We start from the raw sequence: 21,033 nt of genomic DNA, 5'->3' as shown, positions 1-21,033 counted from the left end.
TCCACAGCAGGGTTGCGGTGATCCAGAGCCTGTCCTGGAAAGCATATATCATGAGGCAGGGTATACTTGGACAGGGTATATTTGGATGGGACACCAGTCCATCACACTGCAATCATACACACACTCATTCATTCACATAGTCACACAATAAAGGCAATTCAGAGTCACCAGTTTAACTGAAATACATGTCTTTGGATTGTGAAAGGAAACCAGGGCACCTACGGGAAGCCCAGCATGGGGAAAAACTCCACACAGACTGAATCAGATTCAAACCAACAGCCCAAGAGCTCTGAATAAACAAAACTACATCAGAAACTATAATCACTTTTAAAAATTGGTCATAGCTGGAGTTACATTGCAACATTCGTTCACAAACGGATGGTGACTGATCAGGTCAAATACGAACGTGGTCAAAAATTCATTATCCAGAGTGTGTGGGTTTAGGAATAATCTCGCTGAGTGTATATTGGATGTGTTGTATTGATTCACAAAAGTCAGTTATTAAATATCCAATCCAATTCTGCTTCTTGTGTTCATATGAGTAAAAACAGAACAATCTAATGTGCAATAAAAGTCATATTATATATTATAAGAGCAATGAAAACAAGGACAATGGGTTGATAATTACCCAAGTGCACCTAATCATTGGGTCGATTCAAGACTGGGTTGATTTGGTCAGAAGTTTAACCGAAGAATGAAAAAAAGACCACACAAGGAGAAATATCACATTTTTGCCAGCAATGTTCAGGATATTATGGATGACAGAACAATGATTTGATATATTGCTGTCAAGTTTTTCTTATTCTTAATTTTTTTACAAGTGACATTTTTGCTTCAGTTTCCTTTGTATTAAATGCATTTATTTTAAGGCATTTATTAACCTTCGGACAATGAACACAATTTCAACGTCACAGATAAATGCATGTACTGTATATATTATTCATACCGTAGATGCATTCTAACCATTTTTATTCATGAATTTTGGCACAAATTCTTACTGACTCAGATACTAGTGCCAGAAAACAACCAATGAAGTGGTCGTGATGCATTTCAATGGAAAAACACGAATAACTGATTAAATTTCTAACCACAAATGGACTGTATGATACATGGTTGTTTCATCGAAACTCGCCCTTATTTCGGAACTGATGATCTCAGGTTAAAGCTACAGAGAATTTCCACAGGCTGATGATTCAACCAAGTATCAGTTAGGACATAATGTCCTACACCAGTTGGCTGCCTGCAGGAAGGTGTTAATTTTATATTTATATAATGTTATGTTGATTTCTGGACATGCTTTAACATCTTAAAAGCCACCACTTTGCATGATGGTTAAACTAAACATATTTATTCGGTCCTTTAAAGAATATTCCAGTGGCTGCATGGTGAAAATGAATAAATAAGGAATAAAAACATTTAAAAATGATGTCAAGCAGTTCAATAACAGCTTTTATGCGTCCTGCAAAATGTCTCACCTTCACGGTAGCATTTGCGTTTTCATGAATTTTAACAAAGCAAACTGTTTAGAGAAATTCTGCTACTGCAATGTCAAGTCCGTCCGTATTTTTACGTGTACAGATGTAATTTTAGACAATACTTCCCATATCTATATGCTAATTTTAATAAGGCTAGAAGAGTCAAGTTGGTGTTTACATTGGTCTTTAACAGATTCAGTGATTAATACAGATTTGTTTATCTGCTATATTAATGCAAAACAGACTGGGAATAATTTTATTTGCCTCCCATTTGCCACCTTCTCGTTAGCTTCGAGCACCACTGACATTTATATGTCTATGTGGCAAAGTTGTGACAAGTAAATAGAAGTAACCTGTTGTATAGTTAAATACAGGAATCTGATGGCAGCTGTAAAATCCACTCGAATCAACATAAACAGTAATGAATTAATAGAGTAAATGCAGTAAATACAACCAGATAATAACATTAACAACATTTTGACACAAATTCGTGCAGTGTTTCCTGTCGGTTTTTGTTCCACTTGTAGGCATAATATTCTACATTTCCATATGCAATATTTACAGATAAACAGAAAATATGTGATACTAATGAATATTCGTGTATTTTTTTAAATCTTTCACACCGCACAGGAGTTCCCTATGTTATCTGGACTGAGATAAATGATTTGTTGCGTTGTTCATAAGTAATACAGCTCGGCAACACAATTATTCCATCAGAAAGCAACATCCAAGAAACAGGACCTCTATCTATTCCTGAGTTAAAGAAAAAATTAATAAATAAATGAGAAAAGGGGAAAAATAAAGTCTGGTTTGCTGCAGACTCGTTACACAACACTGGTAATGAAGCATTGGCAGAAAGTGATAATTATTTTAATTAATGATAATGGTTTTAATGATTCAACATTTTGGCTAATTGATTATGATTGATGACACACTGCTAAACAAGGGAAGTGAATCAGGGAGGTAATCAGGGATCTGACAGCGCGGGTCAACGTGATGGCGCAGCAGAACGTACCGAACACCCGCGAATCAGACCCACGGAGACGCGCTGGTCGTGGGGGGGGGGGGAGCGGTGGAGAGGGGCTCTGTTTCATCTCCTCAGCATGCGGAGGTCAAAGGGCGGCGGGGGCTGGGATTGGCACACAGAAGGCACCAAATGACCTTCAGCGAGTCCACGTGGGGAGCTCAAAGGTCAAATACTAGAGCCAGGTTGTGATTAAACATGAAAAATAAATGTGGCCATTACAGAAAGGCACTACGGACGGCAAGAATATCGCATCGTTCCAACTGGTCAGGCCGTTCCAATTTCTGGGCTGTTGTGGAGATACAAGCAGCATAATGGGCAATTTTATAACGTGACTATATACACTAGTCGATGCAAAATTTATTACACAACTTTCAGGGGATATCCTTTTTAAACTCCAATTTCTCACCGTTTTTCGGTTGCATGGCTCCATTTGCACAAGAACACATCATATGGGATGCAGGAACCTCTGTGTGTGTCAAGCACATCAACTATTCCTTAACATTTTGCTCTTGGATGAATCAGTTCAGATAGCGTATAATGCCACAGTATAAGCTGGCACGCTCACGGTATTGCATCGTTTGAATGAGGAAGCTCTTCTCCGAGGACCTGTCACTGTAGAAATGGTTGTGTTGCACCACGGCTGTTAGGTGAGGTGCCGCACCGACACGCACACCCACTCGACCCTTCCAGCAATTATGCAAATCCGCTCTGAAAATGGCGGCCCCTCTCGCCGGCTATCGTTAGTCCCCGTCTGAGAGTCTCCCAGCATCTATGGAGAGCCGATGATGCCCGTCTGAAGTGTCATCTTCGCAACGCAATCACAGCTCCTGCGTGCTGGGTTCAATGCCCTGCCCCTCCAACCAATAAGCAGGGCTTGGGGTAGACAAGTAGGGACGGCCAGGCCGCTTTCCGCCCTCCCCGCACCAAGGTGCGCTTTGGAGATGAGGAGCTACACCAGCATCCGCACTGTAGTGCGGCCCTTCGCACTCATCAGCACCGAGCGAGGGCCAATCCACCAGGTCTCCTCCAAGCCCCAGCCCCTTCTGCTAACCTGGCTGGCAGCGTTATTGCCCGCTTGCCATTCTTGAGGGGGCACAATGGATTTTACCCTGCAGTTCAAGCCATAAGGAGTGCTGTATTCCACTTCCGCCCCATTTTCTCACTCAGAGTTCCCTCGCAGTTCCCGACACGCAAATCTGTCCCCCTTATTACACTTATGGGAGAGTGATGGCGGAGTGCCCCTGCCCCCGTTCACCCCTCTTCATACCCTTTCCCCCCAGGACGTGGCGCTCCTCAAAGTGGATTGACTGGGTGAGACTTCAATTAATGAAATGTATGATAATGTGATTTCTTTAATAGAATGACATATAGTCTAATGGTGTTGTGTGATTATGATTAATATAGTTCTTTACTACATTAAAAAATCCCAGCCAAGGGCTAAATTAAGCCCTCTGCTATTTGAAATCTAAGGCCTGATACATTTCGAGAGTCCCGGCTCTCAGGAGACAGTTCAAACTTGTCTTAATCGGCCTAGTTACAAAACAGTTTCCATGTATTACTTTTACTGGAATTTGTGGCAAGCATTTAAAAAAAAAAAAAAAACCACATGTGCCTTCAGATGTACCATTCTAAAATCTCTTACCACATCCAATCAGTTCACTTTTTTTAAATTGTCATCTGTCCTTTCCAGAGAGACTCTTGCAGCACATAATAGTTTCTGTGTCAAAATCCATCCATCCATTATCAATAACCACTTATCCAATGTGGTGTCTATATTAAAAAAAACTGAAACAAAATAATGGTGCGGTAATAGGTATTTTTCACTTTCTTTCTGAGATGAGAAGAATGAATTGAAATCACTTTATTATTTGTTACCATTACAGAATAATACAAAATATATTACAGAGAAAGATACTTTGACAGGTCCATCATACATCATACTTTTGCAATTATCACTGACTGCTGTGTACATGGATCACCTGACTGGAGAACACACTCAATGAAGAAGCAAATAGACTGGAAGTCTCTGGAAAATCAGAACACTGGAAGTGATAAAAAGAGGAGTGCAGGAATAAATTCTGACCTTCAACCACAAGGTCGGCGTATATATTTCATCGATCTGCGGGAAGGGGGCCGCTTACGCTCCCTAATGCAGACTATAAAACTTTTAAGTGGTTGTTCTATATTGCTGGTGTCCTTACACAAAAGCCTTAGGCATGAGCTTCAAAACCACATTCGCTGATGCCACGTTAATTCGGTCACTTTTCTCTGGAGCGATTTACAGATGTTTATCCGACTATGCAGCTGGTTAATCTTAGGGGTTATCTTATACTTGCAGCCCTAACATTTATGATTTGAAAATGCACACTTCCATAGGGATGCTTTCACTTACAGTCTACAATGCTGAAAAAGATGGGTAAGTGAGATCATTTTGCTATTAAAATACAAGCAACCTGAACAAAAACCCGAATATCTGTTGAGAGCCTTTACCTGGTGAAGGGGTCGGGGGGTAACCTGTGATACGGGTGACCTTACCGCAGGCTATACTCCAGAAACGACTAGTGCTGTATCATCTTTTCCACTTAGTTTTCTCCTACAAAACTAGTCTCCTAGTCAATATCCTCTCCTTTCACGAAGCAGCGTAATCTCGAACGTACATGATGCTGAGACCTACGTGATCTTTTTTTTCCTATTTTTTCTTGAAGAAAGACCTGAAAGATGACCACTAATATGATTAGTGCTTTCAGAAAACATCCAGCCTAATCTTTGCTAACGCCGCCCAAGGTCATTTGGCATTCTAACTTCTCCCGGCCCAGGTGAAGCGAAAGGACGTTTCAAGAACTAAAATCACATATTCTGAGGAAAAACAGGAGGCCCAGAGATGGAGTTCCACAGAGCCGTTAGTCACTCTGATACCTTGTAAATTTGATAATTAATATCGTAATTCAGCTAAATCCGCTCTGCGGAGGCTGTAATGAAAACTGATGTACCTACTTAGAGCTCGGAGCATCACAGGTGGGCCCAAATTAACGCGCAAATAGAAGTAAATTGCCTGCACTTAGTGTTTTCGTCAACGTCACTCCGTTTGGAGGAAATATCGGTAATTAATTCTGATTTCACAAAGTCGTCGGTTTTGGGGCAAAATGCATACATTACATGGGAGCTTCTTTGACAAGGGGAGACCTCCGCTAAGCGCTCCTCCAGATGGGGCTTTGTCACCTCCCGTCTTTCAAGTGCTGGCTGAGAGCTCCCTCCGGGCTCCTTTGCGATGCTACCGGTGTACGCGCTATACCCAACATGTATTTTATCCATTACTCTCACATTACGTTGAAGCGACAATGAGGATTTTGCGAGTTTTGCCTGTCTGTCACCACCGGCTGGTTTCTAACGTGCGACACGGAATTCGTTTACCTTGTCTGATCTCGCATCTAGATAATTTTGATTTTGTCCACTTACATAAATGCATATAACAATCGAAAATCAATAACGTGCTAAGATGACAACAAATCTATGCATCCGACCCCAGCAGCCGTGAAAAATACAGGCTGAAAAATGTAATACAATCATGCTGCTTTTTGTGGGTGTATTGGGGGGGCTTGTTTAAGCTCTTCGAGGCTCTTCTCATAAAACTTCATGGTGTTTTTAAATACAAAGCAAGATGCAGGAAATAATTACGGGCTTTTTATAAAGGGCCTGAAAAACTAGCTGGAGTTTTACAAGTCCCGGACGTGCAAGTTGTTTTGGAGTTGACTTTTGAAAGAATCCGACACCGTAAGGAACAGCAGCAGAGGTTACCTTTCGGCCTGAAAAATTAACCGATAATACGTAATCAATTAATCGGGGAACCTGGTAACTGTTTAATACTCAGTTTTTATAGCGGTTTTGAAGGAGTTAAGTGCTGTCGTCGCATCTCAGCCACGTGAGGCAATAGAGACGTAGTATCAGCCACTTAGCATTTAGTATTCATAGGCAATTAATTTCAAAGTGAAATGAATGTCTTCAAAATATCCCATATTAAAATACCTCTTTTTAAATGAACAATGAGGCCTGTGTAAATCAAAATATTTCTATTCGGCGAGCGCTTTTGTTTTTGTTGTTGTATCATCTGCGACACTCCACTTTTGTTTAATGAAAATAGTGGGTAAACCCGCACCCCAGTCAAATCAAAGAAATAATCACACAGTTATGAATATTTAATATAATAGTCATGGCAAATAAGGCGAGTAATTAGTGGTTTCCATAAATTTGCAAATTGTTATTTTATGTAAATGAAAGTTCCTCAGTTTTGGGTTCATGAATAATTTATTTCTCGGGGAAAAAAGTTAAAGGAAACCAGCAGAAACGAAACGTATAAATTACTTTCATACACACACACGTGCGCGCCGAGCGCACGCAAACAAACGAACGCATTAACATAAAGTCGCGCTGTTCCAATCAGAGCTCTTTGGTTAAAACGGATAAATAAGATGAAAACAAGGCAGTCGCCCAAAGACTTTTATACTTCGCGCCGCCGCCGTCGTCCGAGTGACAGCGACGGTCAGGTAGACGTGCTCGGCGCCTTTTCCGAGAAGCTCCACGGGTACGACGGCTCCGGCCGGGGAGGCCGTCGCCCCTCCGCCGCCCTCCCTACCTGTACCTGCGCCCCCGGGAGGCGCAGCGGTGGGACCGGGCGAGGCGATTAATACAGAGGCCATCTGACGGGCCGCGTTTGTTCTCATTACACCGGGGAGACAATTCATCTGAAAACACGGAGCATCACCAAAAAAAAGAAAAAGAAAGGCGGCGTCCTGGACGCGTTAGCAGTGCGGGGCGGCAGCGGGGGGTGGGGAGAGGGCACGGGGCCGCGGGGACGGGTCTGGCGCAAGGGTTAATGTGACAGCGGGGAGAGGCAGCGAGTCAGAAAACCAGACAAAAACAAATCTGTGATCTGGAACTTTCCGAGCACCCGCTCAGGAGGGATTAATGAGGAGTTCAGGGCTGTGAAATTACGTGCCCTTTGAGTCAGGAAAATGGCCCTAGTGGTGCATGACCTTGAAATGAGGTGAGACAAACTTCACCTGATCCACAATTATCGGGCCCTTAATGACAGGAGCGTTTCCTTTCGGAGGCGGGAAGACGAGCGGCGAGGAGCGCAGGGTGGGTCGTGCGGCGGTGGGCTAGCAAAGCAAATTAATGGTTCAAAGGGTGACGCTTTGGAGAAACGGTTAAGTGAGAGGACACTAACTGTTGCAAGATTTATTGCCCGGTGGGAAATAACAGCTAAATAAATGGACACATTTTAGAGGCAGGACGCGTGTCCTGGAAGTCTTCGAGGCGGACACACGCGACTGGACCCGGAGAGCATGTTTGCCTCCGCAGTCTCCTCGCGCCCGGGCCCTCTCGCAGCCGCCTTTATCCCCGTGTAATTCTCCGCCGGATGAAGTGTTTTTAAAGAGATGAACTGGGATCGGAGCAGCAGTCCTGACACGATTATGAAGGATTCATCAGCCACCATCTGCCTTTGTTGTTATGGAAAGAAAAAAAAATTGGGGCGAGGGTGGGCGAGCGAAGCGAGAGAGAGCAGGCAGCCCCGTCTGTGCACCGGTTCGCGCGGCCGCGTCCGGACCGGCGGAAGGAGCGCCGACGCGCAAAGGAAGGCCTCCCCGCGCATTCCTGGCATCCCGCACGTGTCGCCGGGACGGAGGGCGGCGCACGGCCTTCTTTTCCGAGCCGCCTCTCCCAGGTACAGCCGGACCGCCGCTCCGGCGTCCTCCCGGTTCGCACGACATTTGGAGTAACGTGTGCGCCAGATGGGTGCCGTCGCTCATCGCGGCGTCCAGTCGCTGTTTACGAAAGGGAAGGCAGCCACAGCAGCCAACACGCTTTCGGTTGTGTAACAGATTTCCAGGAGGCCGTATGAGAATTCATTACCAGTTATTTTCCCTGCAGATGTCGAGTTGTTAAAGGCAAACTGTACGATTAGCGTCGGGAAAAAAAATTACTCCGAGTTTTCTTTAAAGCATCCCCATAGCGTGTCCGCGTGTGCGTTCGGTTGTTTGTCCGCTTGGGGGGGAAACCACCGCAATTTACACGGCTTTCTAATTTCTCTCTTTCGCCTGTTGCAGATCCAGGATATTTAGGAACAATTAGGGCTCAATTCTCAAAGATAAAACAACAGTTCCCCTACAAAAGCAATTTTGTTTTATTCTATTTATTATTTCTTTTAATCTCTTGTTGCCTTTTAACGTTTTCTGCAATCTATATCTTTGTGCAACCTGTGTTACTAGCTGTGTAACATCTAGGGTATTTCTTAAAAATCCGTTATAAAAACAAATGAGGCTTAATGGACCTCAGTTCCATAATGCTGTGATTCATCCAGTGCAACTTGTTATTCATGTTTCTTCTGTCATTGCTTTTCTATCTATCTATCTATCTATCTATCTATCTATCTATCTATCTATCTATCTATCTATTAACTTGAGCTCTCGGGGCAGGATCCACTCACATGAAAGTGCACAAGGTGTTTCCAGCAGGATCAACATTTTAATGACATATATCACATATATTATCATATTATTATAATATAATGAATAAAAGATTAACATTATTATTATTATTATTATTATTATTATTATTATTATTATTATTATTATTATTATTATTATTTCTTAATTGAGCTGATGGTTTTCTCCAAAGCAAGAGAAATAAAGAGATAAAACATTAAGTTTGCATGTTAAGCTGCTTACAGTGATTTACTCTTTTTTACAGCAGGGTATTTTTACTGAATCAATTCACGGTAAATACCTTGATCAAGAGTACCAGAGCAGGAGGTGGGATTCAAGCCCGTGACCTTTGACTGTTACGCATCATTCTACCTGTTGGAATTTTTTAGTGCGGACCATACGACAGTGTATTTCCCATTATATTCCAAGTGAGATGCTATATAGTGTTATGATGCTTCACAACGTTTTATTTTTATGTCTACCTAATACTTTTATGAAAATTATGTCCATGTTTGCCCTTACATGGAGCTCTTCGGAGTAAATACCCTGCTCAAGAGTCCCACGGCAGGACCTGCTCTAAACCTTGAAGTGGCAACCTGTATGGTCCTTAAGCGCCGCACAATCCCTTGGCCGCGTACTACGGTAACAGCAGTCAAGCTTGGTGACACAGACACACCGGGCCCGAGGCTCCACGGCTCCCCGATCAAATTTAAATCGACTCCTAAGATCTCAAGGTCTGCATGATGACCCTCTGCGGGGATAATCCCAGCGAGCGTCTCATCGAAACGGGCTCTCGTGAGGCGAGAGCTTCCCCCGCGTCCCCGCGTCTGAGCCGAGGGCCCGCTGCACTCCTTCCATTACGATATTCCCATCACTTCACATTACGGGTCAAAGTTACGGTGCTTAATTATGTGCCGCCTGCTCTCTGCATCTAATAACCTGTCATTCGGGGGAATTTGAATGTCACAGAGAACCGTGGCGCGGTAATGGTGCCCGGCAGATCTAGCGATAGGACGTTTTGGGCCGATTACAAGTATAGCTCAGGTGGGGTGAGCCCCTCCCCCCCCCCACACACACACACACACTCATTGTGGAATACAGATTCAGACTGAATTTGCTCTCATTAATACGCACGTTCGAAGTGAAGGAGCGCAGTGGCGAAGGGCCCGGTCTTGTAATCTGAAGGTTGCCGGTTCAAGTGTGAGGGGAGGCCCTGCTGTAGCACCCTTGAGCGATGATACTGAACAAGACCTGCTTCGGCAAAAAGTCCAGCTATGTTAGAGGATAACGCTGCGATCTTATTATTTCGTTCATTCAATAGCATTTGCTGAAGGAATGATGTGAATATAACGTAACGTGAAAGGAAAAATGCCGCTTTGGATAATAGTGTTGCCTAAGCAACAAAAGAGCAATATGATCACATAGGTGTTCGTCAGTTTGTTTAAAAAAAAAAAAAAAAAAAAAAAGCACACTCGTACACATGCATATGCATACTCCATCAATGAACACTCACAGGATACACTCCCACGCTCACCCGGGCGCACACACACATATATGCGTATGCGTTTCCACACTCGTGCCCATTTTCTTCCTCCTTTTCACGTCAGGACCCTTAATCAAGCACACTTGACACTGATAAAATGAATGTCCCCTGCTGCTGAAATAGTTCAACTGTGGCCTGATCACTTATATTATCTGACTAATCCAGATATCAGCTATTTCATCAGGGTTGAAGATATGCATATCATGAATTATTTTGACACTGGGACCTTTTAATTTTCGTCCGCAATATTTCATCCCACCAATCAGTGCCTGGAGCCGGTGATGGCGCGGGCCGCGGTGGTGTCGGAGGATGCACCCCCACCCCCACTTACCCGCACGCACACACACACGCACACACCCCTCCCCCCCCCCCAGCGGCTCCAAATCATCTGGGAGCTGTAATGAGCTCTCGGCGGCAGTCGTTATTATCGCCGGCGTTCACGCATCTCATCAGGACGCAGCCGGCGGCAAGACCCGCGGGCCGCATCTTAAACACCCCGCTCACACTTCTGCTCGTGCGGCAAAGACGCGCGTAGAGCCGGGCCGCATCACGCAGATAGAAACGGATTCGAAGTCGCGCAACCACAGGTTCACAATGACAGGTCGCGACCCGTGACTGGGGAGGGATGACCAAAGACACCCCTGAGCTCTGCTGCTCGCCACCAAGGCCCCCCCTCCACGTACCGTCATTTAGGGTGCGTTACTGTAAAATGTGTCATAAATACGGTTCATGAGAAATAAATCATTTCCATCCATCCATGATTAGTGTGAGCCAGAAGTCGCGCGTTCACCTGAACTGTGTCTTCAGAGCGTGGGAGCCTGTATGAAAAGCGGGCCCAACCCCAGACCGTGCTCGTACCCTCAACCCTGGAGCTGTGACATGCCTGTAATGGCTGCTGATCTATCGAGCCAAAAAATGTGCAAATTATCCAGACACAATCATAATATAAGGACAACATAATGATACCCAATAGGTACAGTACTTGTCAGATTTTATCAAAACCTTTTTGGCCCCAGGTAATGACTATGGTAAACAAGGCACCATTGTGGGCTCTGTGGCTGAGGGCCACCAGGGTGGTCCCGAGACTATTTTGTAAAAATATAAAGGTATACATACACACCATCTAAAACCACTTGTCCCATACAGGGTTGTGGGGAGCCAGAGCCCAACCCAGCAACAGAGGGCATAAGGCTGGGGGGGGCACACCCAGAACATGGCACCAGTCTGTCGCAAGGCACCCCAAGCAGGACTCGAACCCCAGACCCACCAGACACCAGGAGCCACTCAAACCCATTGTGCCACTACACCACTACATCCCCCCTCTCTAAAAAGATATCATTCTCCAGATTAGCAGAATATTTTAAACTCATCCTATCAATTTAATTTTAAAGAAAATCTTCCGTATTAATCTAAAACAAGTGGCAAACCAGAATTTGCAGCATGACCCTGAGCAGCATCACACATCGTCGCAGTGGCCAACACATCTCATGTGATGATGCACTTGATGATTCTGCCCAGAAAGTCCAGAATTCAGGTGAACATGCCAGTCTGTGCTGGTCTCACCATCCCTTTGTCATTGTGTTCAATGGCTATTTTTTCCCTTTGTTTACTATTAATTTACTTTATGTTATAGTATGTAGGGCCCTTTGTCCAAGATCCTAACTACAACCCGGCAACAATCGAAGGTTCACCGTGATCTTCGCAAAAATAGTAACTGACAAATAAAGCCAGTCGAATTTCCAGTGAAAGATAGCAGGGTTTAATTTAGACGTCTGTAAACTGAAATGACCTCCCCTGAACTAAACGGTATGATCGTATGACTGTACAGGCAGCATGATGGCCCAGCAGGTAGCGCTGGTGCCTCACAGCATCTGCGCTGGGTCATCAGATATGGGTTAAAATCCGGCTCAGGCTCTGTGGAGTTGCTCATCTCAGGTTTCCTCTCATACTCCCAACGTGTGTGTTTTAGCTGAACCGCTCACTCTAAATTGCCCACTGTGTGTGTTGAACCGCTCTGCCCTGTCACTGGGTGACTGATTGCGGGGAGTTTGCTGTAGTGTATCAAGCATTGCAGATCAACACAGACAATGACACTAGCTAATAATCCCGATTTTGGAGAGTGGTGTCTGATAAATAAAGAAATAGAAACGCAGCGATGATGATGCTTCGTATTTCTTCGTGTTCCTCATCCTTCCCAAAACCCGGCTCTGAACGCGTCCTGATCCGGTGCATTCCCTCCGCACACACTCTTGAGACGTGTTCTGCCCGAATATGCTGCGAGCATGGGTGTTGAAGGGGGCGTGGTTAAAACCGAAGGGCGTGGTATTGAGAGGAAGGGGTGGGGCCATGGGAGGGGTCAGGGGAGGGGCCAGGGGAGTGGTCAGGGGAGGGGCCAGGGGAGTGGTCATGAAAGCCCTTACCAGTAACGCCCTTCATAAAGGAACGCGGTGTTTACACAGTGGAGTGTTCATCACAGACAGTCTCACTTTACATTAGAGAGTGAAATAAATAAATGGAATATTTCCATTTCAAGAACATATGGGGCAGCTAGTAGTGCCTTCGGACCCAAAGGTTGTAGGTTTGAATCTCCCCTCTAGCTGTAGTACCCTTAAGCAATGTCCTTACCCTAAATTGCCCGAACATTACCCACCTGTGTAAATGGGTAAATAACTGTAAAGTCGCTTAACATGGTAAGTTGCTTTGGAGAAGAGCATCAGCTAACTCAAGGAATATAAGCCACATATTCACTCTCCAGTTGGTTGCTCAGCCACGACCTTTTATCCAAAGCAACTTAGAGAGTAATCCCTTTATAAAGCCGGACTTCGTTTTGCCGGAACAATTAAGGTTTATGTGTTGGTCACATTTGCCGCAACAGAGCCCCAGCTAGGGCTCGAACCAACCACCTTCACTTACAAGCCCACGTCCTCAACCCTAAATATTCATGCTAGGGCAGAACATCTCGACTCCGCGGGCCCGCCGGCCAGGCCTCGAGACGGGTGGACGTGATGTGTTATGACTTCCTCAGTGTCACAGAGATTTCATTAGGCACCTTGAACGTTCGCGTCGTAACCTCAGCGGTCATCACTGGCGACAGCGTATTCGTCCTGATATCCCCTGAGCTGCAGCAAAATGGGCCGCTTGATGTGATTTAGGGTTTTTATTTCATTTCAGCGCTTTTTTTTTCCTCTTCTCTCTTTTTCTCCGAAGGGGGGGTCACCCCCTCGGGAGCAGAACCCGAGCGCTTATCTTTGGCCGTCACCCGGGACGCTGACCTCCACACCTGGTGCGGAACGCTACAGCGGCCCGCTAAAGGCCCTAAGAACACCGTCCCGCTCCCTGAGTATTTAAGGTGAAGGATGGTCAAATTAAATCTCCGCGCCGCCTCCCGCCGGAGACGTATTGCGTCCACAGAGGGGCCGTCTCCCTGCCCGCACCCGGGGAAGTCATTTGACATAAATTACAGGTGTCATATCATTTTCCTGCGTGCAGGAATGTAATTTACCGCTGATCCTATTGACTGGGAGCTGAACCTCGAATAAAATTGTCAGACTGTCAAGTCCCCGCAGCGCACCTTTTCGCCCTTATCGCCGTCCCATCGCCCCCTTCTCTTCCAGCGCAGATTAACAATGCAAATGTCGCCATAATACAGGAGGCACCTTCCCGCCCAGACACGGGGTGCCCCCCCCCCTCCCCAAGAGGGATGGTATCTCAGCAGAACAGTGCGTGTGCTAACAGGAGCCGATTCCTTTTTATCGGAGCAGATTAGCGCACTTTCAATCTCAACAATAAAGTACAAAGAGGATTTTACCAGCTTTATGACCAAGGATTTTTTTTTTCTGTGGCTCTCTTCCCTGTTGGGGATTTGTTTGCAGCGTTATTAAACTGCTAAGAATGTGAATGAATAATGTCTTTGAAACTCAAGAAAACCAGTTTTAAACTGTTGGTACTGCTTGTTTCCTAATTAACTTTTAAAAGTCTCATTGTTATACAGTAATACATTCTGTTCTTACTATAGTGGCACAGCGGGTACCACTGGCGCCTTGCAGACCCTGACCTCACAGTTTGGACATGGGTTTGAATCCTGTTCGGTCTGTGTGTTCTAACCATGTTCCTGCAAGTTTCCTCTGGATGCTCTGGTTTCCTCCCACAGTCCTAAGACAGCAGATTTCAAGTGAATTTGTGACTCTGAATTGCCCGTGGTGTGTGTATAACTGTTATATGATGGAGTAGTGTTCCATTCAGGGTGTACCCTATATCGCACCCTATGCTTCTGGGATAGACTCCAGACCACCATGGCCCTGCAGTGGATAAGTAGTTTTTCTTTTTTCAGAACCGCTTGTCCCATACGGGGTCACGGGGAACCAGAGCCTACCCGGCAACACAGGGCATAAGGCCAGAGGGGGAAGGGGACACACCCAGGACGGGACGCCAGTCCATCTCAAGGCACCCCAAGCGGGACTCGAACCCCAGACCCACCGGAGAGCAGGACTGTGGTCCAACCCACTGCGCCACCGCACCCCCTGGATAAGTAGTTATTGATAGGAATGTTTTCTTGGTTGCGGCACAGTGACACAGCGAGTAGCGCTGCTGTCTTATAGCACGTGGGTGGTGTGAAAGGATGTGGGTTTGAGCCCCACTCAGTCTGTGTGGAGTCTGCATGTTCTCCCCATGTCTGTGTGGGTTTCCTCTGGGTGCTCTGGTTTCCTCCCACAGTCCATAGACATGGTTTTCAGGTTCACCCATAGTGTGTGAGTGACAGAGAGAGAGAGTGTGTTCAACTGATGTATGGATGAGTGACCCAGTAGTGTATCTAACAGTGTAAATCACCTTGGTGAATAAGGTGTGTGAGCTGATAACACAACATAGAGTTCATTGGAAGCTGCGCTGGAGAAAAGCATCTGATAGTTAAATAAATTTAAAGGGTTGACACAGGGGCAGCTGATAGTGTAGTAGTAGCACTACTACCTTTGGACCCAAAGGTTGCAGGTTTGATTCACCCCTCCAGCTACAGTACCCTTGAGCAAGGTACTTACCCTAAATTGCTCCACTAAAATTACCCTGCTGTATAAATGGGTAAATAAAAGCTGCTTTGGAGAAAAGCATCAGCTAAATGAATAAACACTTATTTTCCTTTGAGAGCGTTAACATCTTACAATACATGTAGCAGGAGTGAGTAAAACTGCAAAGAGAAGTGCAGGGACCGGCGATGGAAACAAACACAGAGGCGGAGAGATGCTGTAACGTCTGAAAATAAGCGTGGAGAAAAATCCAGAAGGAGATGAGGGGAAGCAGATCTCCTAAGGCTGATGCTACACAAAGAAAAAACCCACAGAGCTGCAAGGCCAAGTGGCTGCCCACCCCCATCCTCACCCCCTGGACTGCTAACTAACAAACAGACTGCCAACAGTTATTATTTTTCATTGGTTATGCAACACTTTTATTCAAAGCACCTGACAGTTTTACTCATTTATACAGACGGCTATTTCACTGGAGCGATTCAGGGTGAGCACCAGGGCACCAGGTGGCGTGGCGGTTAGAGCCCTCACCTTGCAAGCCAAAGGTCTCATGTTTAAAACCCACTCCCGTTGCAGTTCCCTCGATCAGTGCACTTACTCTGAAGTGATACAGTAAGAACACCCTGATGTATAAAAGGGGTAAATCATCGTACGGCTGATTATCTAACACTGCAAGTCACGCTAAATGAAAGTGTCGGGTGAATAAAGGTTAATGATACTAATAAAAGTACCCTATACTGCAGAACTAAAGCTGGCCTGGTCCTGGAGCTCTATTGTATCTGTAGGAAATACTAAAATTAATGGGCCCCTCTCAATGGGGGTCTTATTGTATGAGAAACGGCTTTATAAATTAAGCTATTAATAAGAAATAAGTAAATAGTTCTTAATCAATATTTCCCCCGGTATACCTTGTCGCTATAATGGGCAGTAGAACAGATGTGTCGCTGATCTTTTCCCCTGAGAGATTCTTCCCATGTGTCTTTAATTTGGACACATTGTTTTTTTTTAAACATTGTAGGGTTCGAATCAGTCAGTCGATCAATCAGTCAGAGTGTAACTGGTGTACCATGTTTTCAGAAAGACATTGCTCACAAAGCATTTAAAGGTAAGTTGTATTCAATCAAAGGGTCATACTGTCTTGGGGGAAAGGCTATTATGGGTGTTGGGGGGGGGGGGGGGGGTGTTTCTGAGCCTCAGGGTAAAATCAGAGTGAATTTTCAAAGTGAAATGTCGCCATCTAGTGGATCATGACCATTTCTTTGAACAGTGGAAGCAGTGAGAGCCTCTTCCAGTTATTTATTCATCTATTCCCTCATGGTTATGGGTCACACTGAAAAGAATGATACGGATCACACACGCATTGACTAAAACCGCTTGTCCTGAGCAGGGTCGTGGCAAGCTGGAGCCTAACCTGGCAACACAGGGTGTAGGGGAGGGGACACACCCAGGATGGGACGCCAGTCCATCACAGGGCACCCCAAGCAGGACTCAAACCACAGACCCACCAGAGAGCAGGCACAGGGCAAACCCATTGATATGGATCACGCTGATACCTTTTCAATTGTTCATCGATAGTTATTAAAAATATAAGGGTCCCTCTTGCTACACGTGGAATCGTAGCAATAAAATCGTGTAACGCTCCAGTGATGTAACAACACTTCACTTTACACTGAGGGGAACCGGCTGCAGTGTCTCAGAAACATTAACCAATACACCTTATATATTTCCCACTTTTGTGACTAATGGGACAGTTGGTGGCATAACGGTCAGAGCAGCTGCTTTGTATGCAAAGGTCACAGTAAAATTAGAAAGGTGTATAAATAGGTAAATAATTGTAAGCAGCTTAACACTGAGAGTTGCTTTGAGGTAAAGTGTCAACTAAATGAGTAAATATAAAAGCCTCTAACTGTGTTATATATACATATATATATAATATATATACATACACAAAGGAATAAGAATGTCAATAAATTGAAGAAAATGCATAGTTTTTCCCTTGTATTTATACATAAATACACCAAATATAGGTTTTCCCTTCTTTTATATATGTATATGTATGCATATATAAAACCAGGGGAAAACTATATTTATTTTATATGTATAATAAACTGTACATGTACACACACACACACACACATTTTCTGAACCGCTTGTCCCATATGGGGTCACGGGGAACCGGAGCCTACCCGGTAACACAGGGCGTAAGGCCGGAGGGGGAGGGGACACACCCAGGACGAGACGCCAGGCCGTCGCAAGGCACCCCAAGCGGGACTCGAACCCCAGACCCACCAGAGAGGAGGACTGTGGTCCAACCCACTGCGCCACCGCACCCCCTGTACATGTACATGTACATGTACATACATATATACAGTATGTATGTATGTGTTCAGTGCTGTGCAAAAGTTTTAGGCACTTGGAGTAAAAAGCTGTAACATGAGAATGATTCCGAAAATAATGCTCTTAATTAATGAACTTCCTACAAATCTCAGTAACCATACATCGTCAAGAAGCGCTTGTCCCGAGGATGACTACCTTGTGTCTTGTTGCAATACTGACTCTTGCCACGGTGTAAGATCTGAGGGTTAATCTTACAAAACCTCACATTTACCTGACACTTTTCTCCAAAGCAACTTACAGTGTCAAGGTTACAACTATTTACCCCCTTATTCAGCTGGATAATTTTACTGGAGCAATTTAGGGTAAGTACCTTGCTCAAGGGTACAACAGCAGGAGGTGGGGATCAAAGCTGCAACCTTCAGATCCAAAGACAGTGGCTCTAAGCACTATGCTACCAGCTGTCCCACATTCTCAGTGCGGTTGTCCCTCGCCCAGTTTTATTGCCTCTATACAGCTCTTTCTGCTTCACTTAATCAGTTTGCCATACAAAGACCTCAAGTTCTCTATCTGGAAAGTGGTTTATTACTATTTTACTTTCTTGCTTTTTAACAACATACAAAACCCTTATTGTAATACTGGAACTTTTTGCAAAAATAAATGCTTGGAAATATAAAATATGCTCTTTCCCATTGACACTAATGCAGAAGACATTAAATAACCATCTAAAACAAATATTTTTATGAAACGTCTAAGTGCCTAAGACTTTTGCAAAGTACTGTACATTTATTCATTTAGCAGACACTTTTCTCCAAAGCGACGTACATCTCAGAGAAAATACAATTTGTGTATTACATTAGGAGAAAGAGAGACATAGTTGCAGACATGTGATTCTTAAGTAAACCTAGTTTGTTACTTTCCACTTTATGCACCGATGTTCATCGCTCAGGTAGGTGCATAAAATGCAGGACAGATGAATCCTGATGACCTTCCTACAATTTTTTTTTTAAAAAGGTACACAAACATCTATATACAATGCAGGAGTATCGACTGTGTAAAGGGTTATCTGGGGATGATCATAAAGTTACGGTGCATGAACATTTACACCTTACATGAGCTTGAGAGATCGTGGGCAAAGAGGGAAGAGGGGAGTTTTCAGACACTTCTTAAACGTGGACAGAGATTCAGCAGTTCTGAGTGAGAGGGGGAGGTCGTTCCACCACAACGGAGACAGAACCCAGAACCTCCATGCTTTACCTTTCGTGTGCGGGACCACCAAGCGAGCAGAAGTAGAAAAGCGAAGCAGTCTGGTTGGGGTGTACCAGTTGATCAAGTCTTGCACATAGCTAGAGCAGTTCTATTGATGCATTTGTAGGCAATAACCAGGGTCTTGTATATGTGTGTGTCTCTGGTATATGTATATATACTGTATATATAATACATGTGTGTGTCATAATGGAGGCGGTCAAATAAAGACAATGGATTGTCATCTAAATCTCTCCTCAGTGGGGTCCAGGGTAGGACAGCAGGACAGGAGGCAGGATCGGTACAGCCATCAGGTGTCCAACCTGCAGGGCCCACTCGCCCACCTCATGGCACGACGCTCGCTGCCAGCTCTTCCGGGTCTGGTGTCTTGCTGAAGGCTGTGACCCAGTTACCTGTGCCGATGGCTCCGAGGCACCAGGTGCCTTTCGATGCCTCACCAGGATTGATGACCTGCCCTCTGGAAAGCTTCGCACGGGTAGCCGGTCTGTCACTTTCTCCTCAAACTCCTGGGCAGGGCGAAAAACGGGGTGACTCGGCCACACGGGGCTGGATGTCCTGGAATAGGAGAGCAGCCGGACAAACTCCACGAAAAAAGCAAGTGTACACCTACAACAAAGCATGTAATCATTCCATAAATATTATCAACCAGCATTATCTAGCTGACAGCTTTCTCCATGGCAGCTAAGGAATGTTACATTTCCACAATAAGCTCTTTATGCTGACTTACCCATTCATATAACTTGGTCATTTTTACAGTTTCAATTCAGGTTAAGTACCTTGATCAAGGAACTGGAGCAGGGGGTGGAATTGCAGCTTGGCTCCATCAAGTACAAGGCAGCAGTTCTAACCACTGCGCCACCTGCTGCCACAGTGCTGATTACAGATACATTATTGTTTCCTTTCGTACACAAATTTCTGCAAAGCCTCCCTCTCTCCACCTAGAGCCACACTGGTTCCCCTTTGAGTTTTGAGTCACTCAAGGTAACTTACAATGCTAGACATACTGTACACACATCCGCTCTTTGAACACACACTTTCTATGACAACCAGCTTTTTTTGGTGGTCTAATGCAGATATCATAGCTATAAAAGCACCTGTTCTCACAAGTAGGGGAACGTTGTAAGGAGACAAATATAATGATTGCATACTATTTACACGGATCACATTCTGCACACAAGTAACACATAGATGTACACATGGAAACTTTACTAATAGGAATTCATCTCCAAGGTATCTTACAGTGCAAGATTAGTGTAATAAAGTACTTTCAGATGTTTAGCATTTCTACAGCTGGGTTCTTTTTACTGTAGTAAATCGGGGTAAGTTCCTTAATAAAAGGGTACAACAGCAGGGACAGGGATTTGGATTGTGAACGCACAGTAAAATGATGCTAAATATTCTTCTGCAGAGCATAAATTGACTCAGCAGGTCAACAATATCATGGATTTTATTTTAGGCTTTGTGTCTGGACTTTGCAAAAGACAATGAGAAAAATATGGCTTTTGATTAATAACCTTCAACGCGTGACTGAATCCATGTGCTGCCGAATTATCGGGAAACAGCGACGCCACGTGGCCGCTTGGTGTATCGCACTTTGGTGCAAGTCAGTTTCAGAGCACAGGTACAAAGCTTCGAAGTTCAGATAAGTAAAAAACCAAAACAAAACTATTTACATAAATCATTTTATGATAAATGACTTCTAACAAAAAAAATTACCATAGCCAAAATAATATATATGTGGGCTGGGGCATTGAAATTAAATGAAAATTAATTCCCATAACCCCTTGATGGATTTATAGTGGTCTTTAGCGCTCAATATAATCTGAGTGGCCATAATAATAATTAAGGTTGCAGGTAGCTATGCAGATTTATAATTTAAGCATTCAGGAGT

Source organism: Scleropages formosus, chromosome 9 (assembly GCF_900964775.1).
Source record: "Scleropages formosus chromosome 9, fSclFor1.1, whole genome shotgun sequence".
Classification (NCBI taxonomy): domain Eukaryota; kingdom Metazoa; phylum Chordata; class Actinopteri; order Osteoglossiformes; family Osteoglossidae; genus Scleropages; species Scleropages formosus.
The sequence above is the reverse complement of the archived record's forward strand: the minus strand, read 5'-3'. Positions refer to the sequence as shown.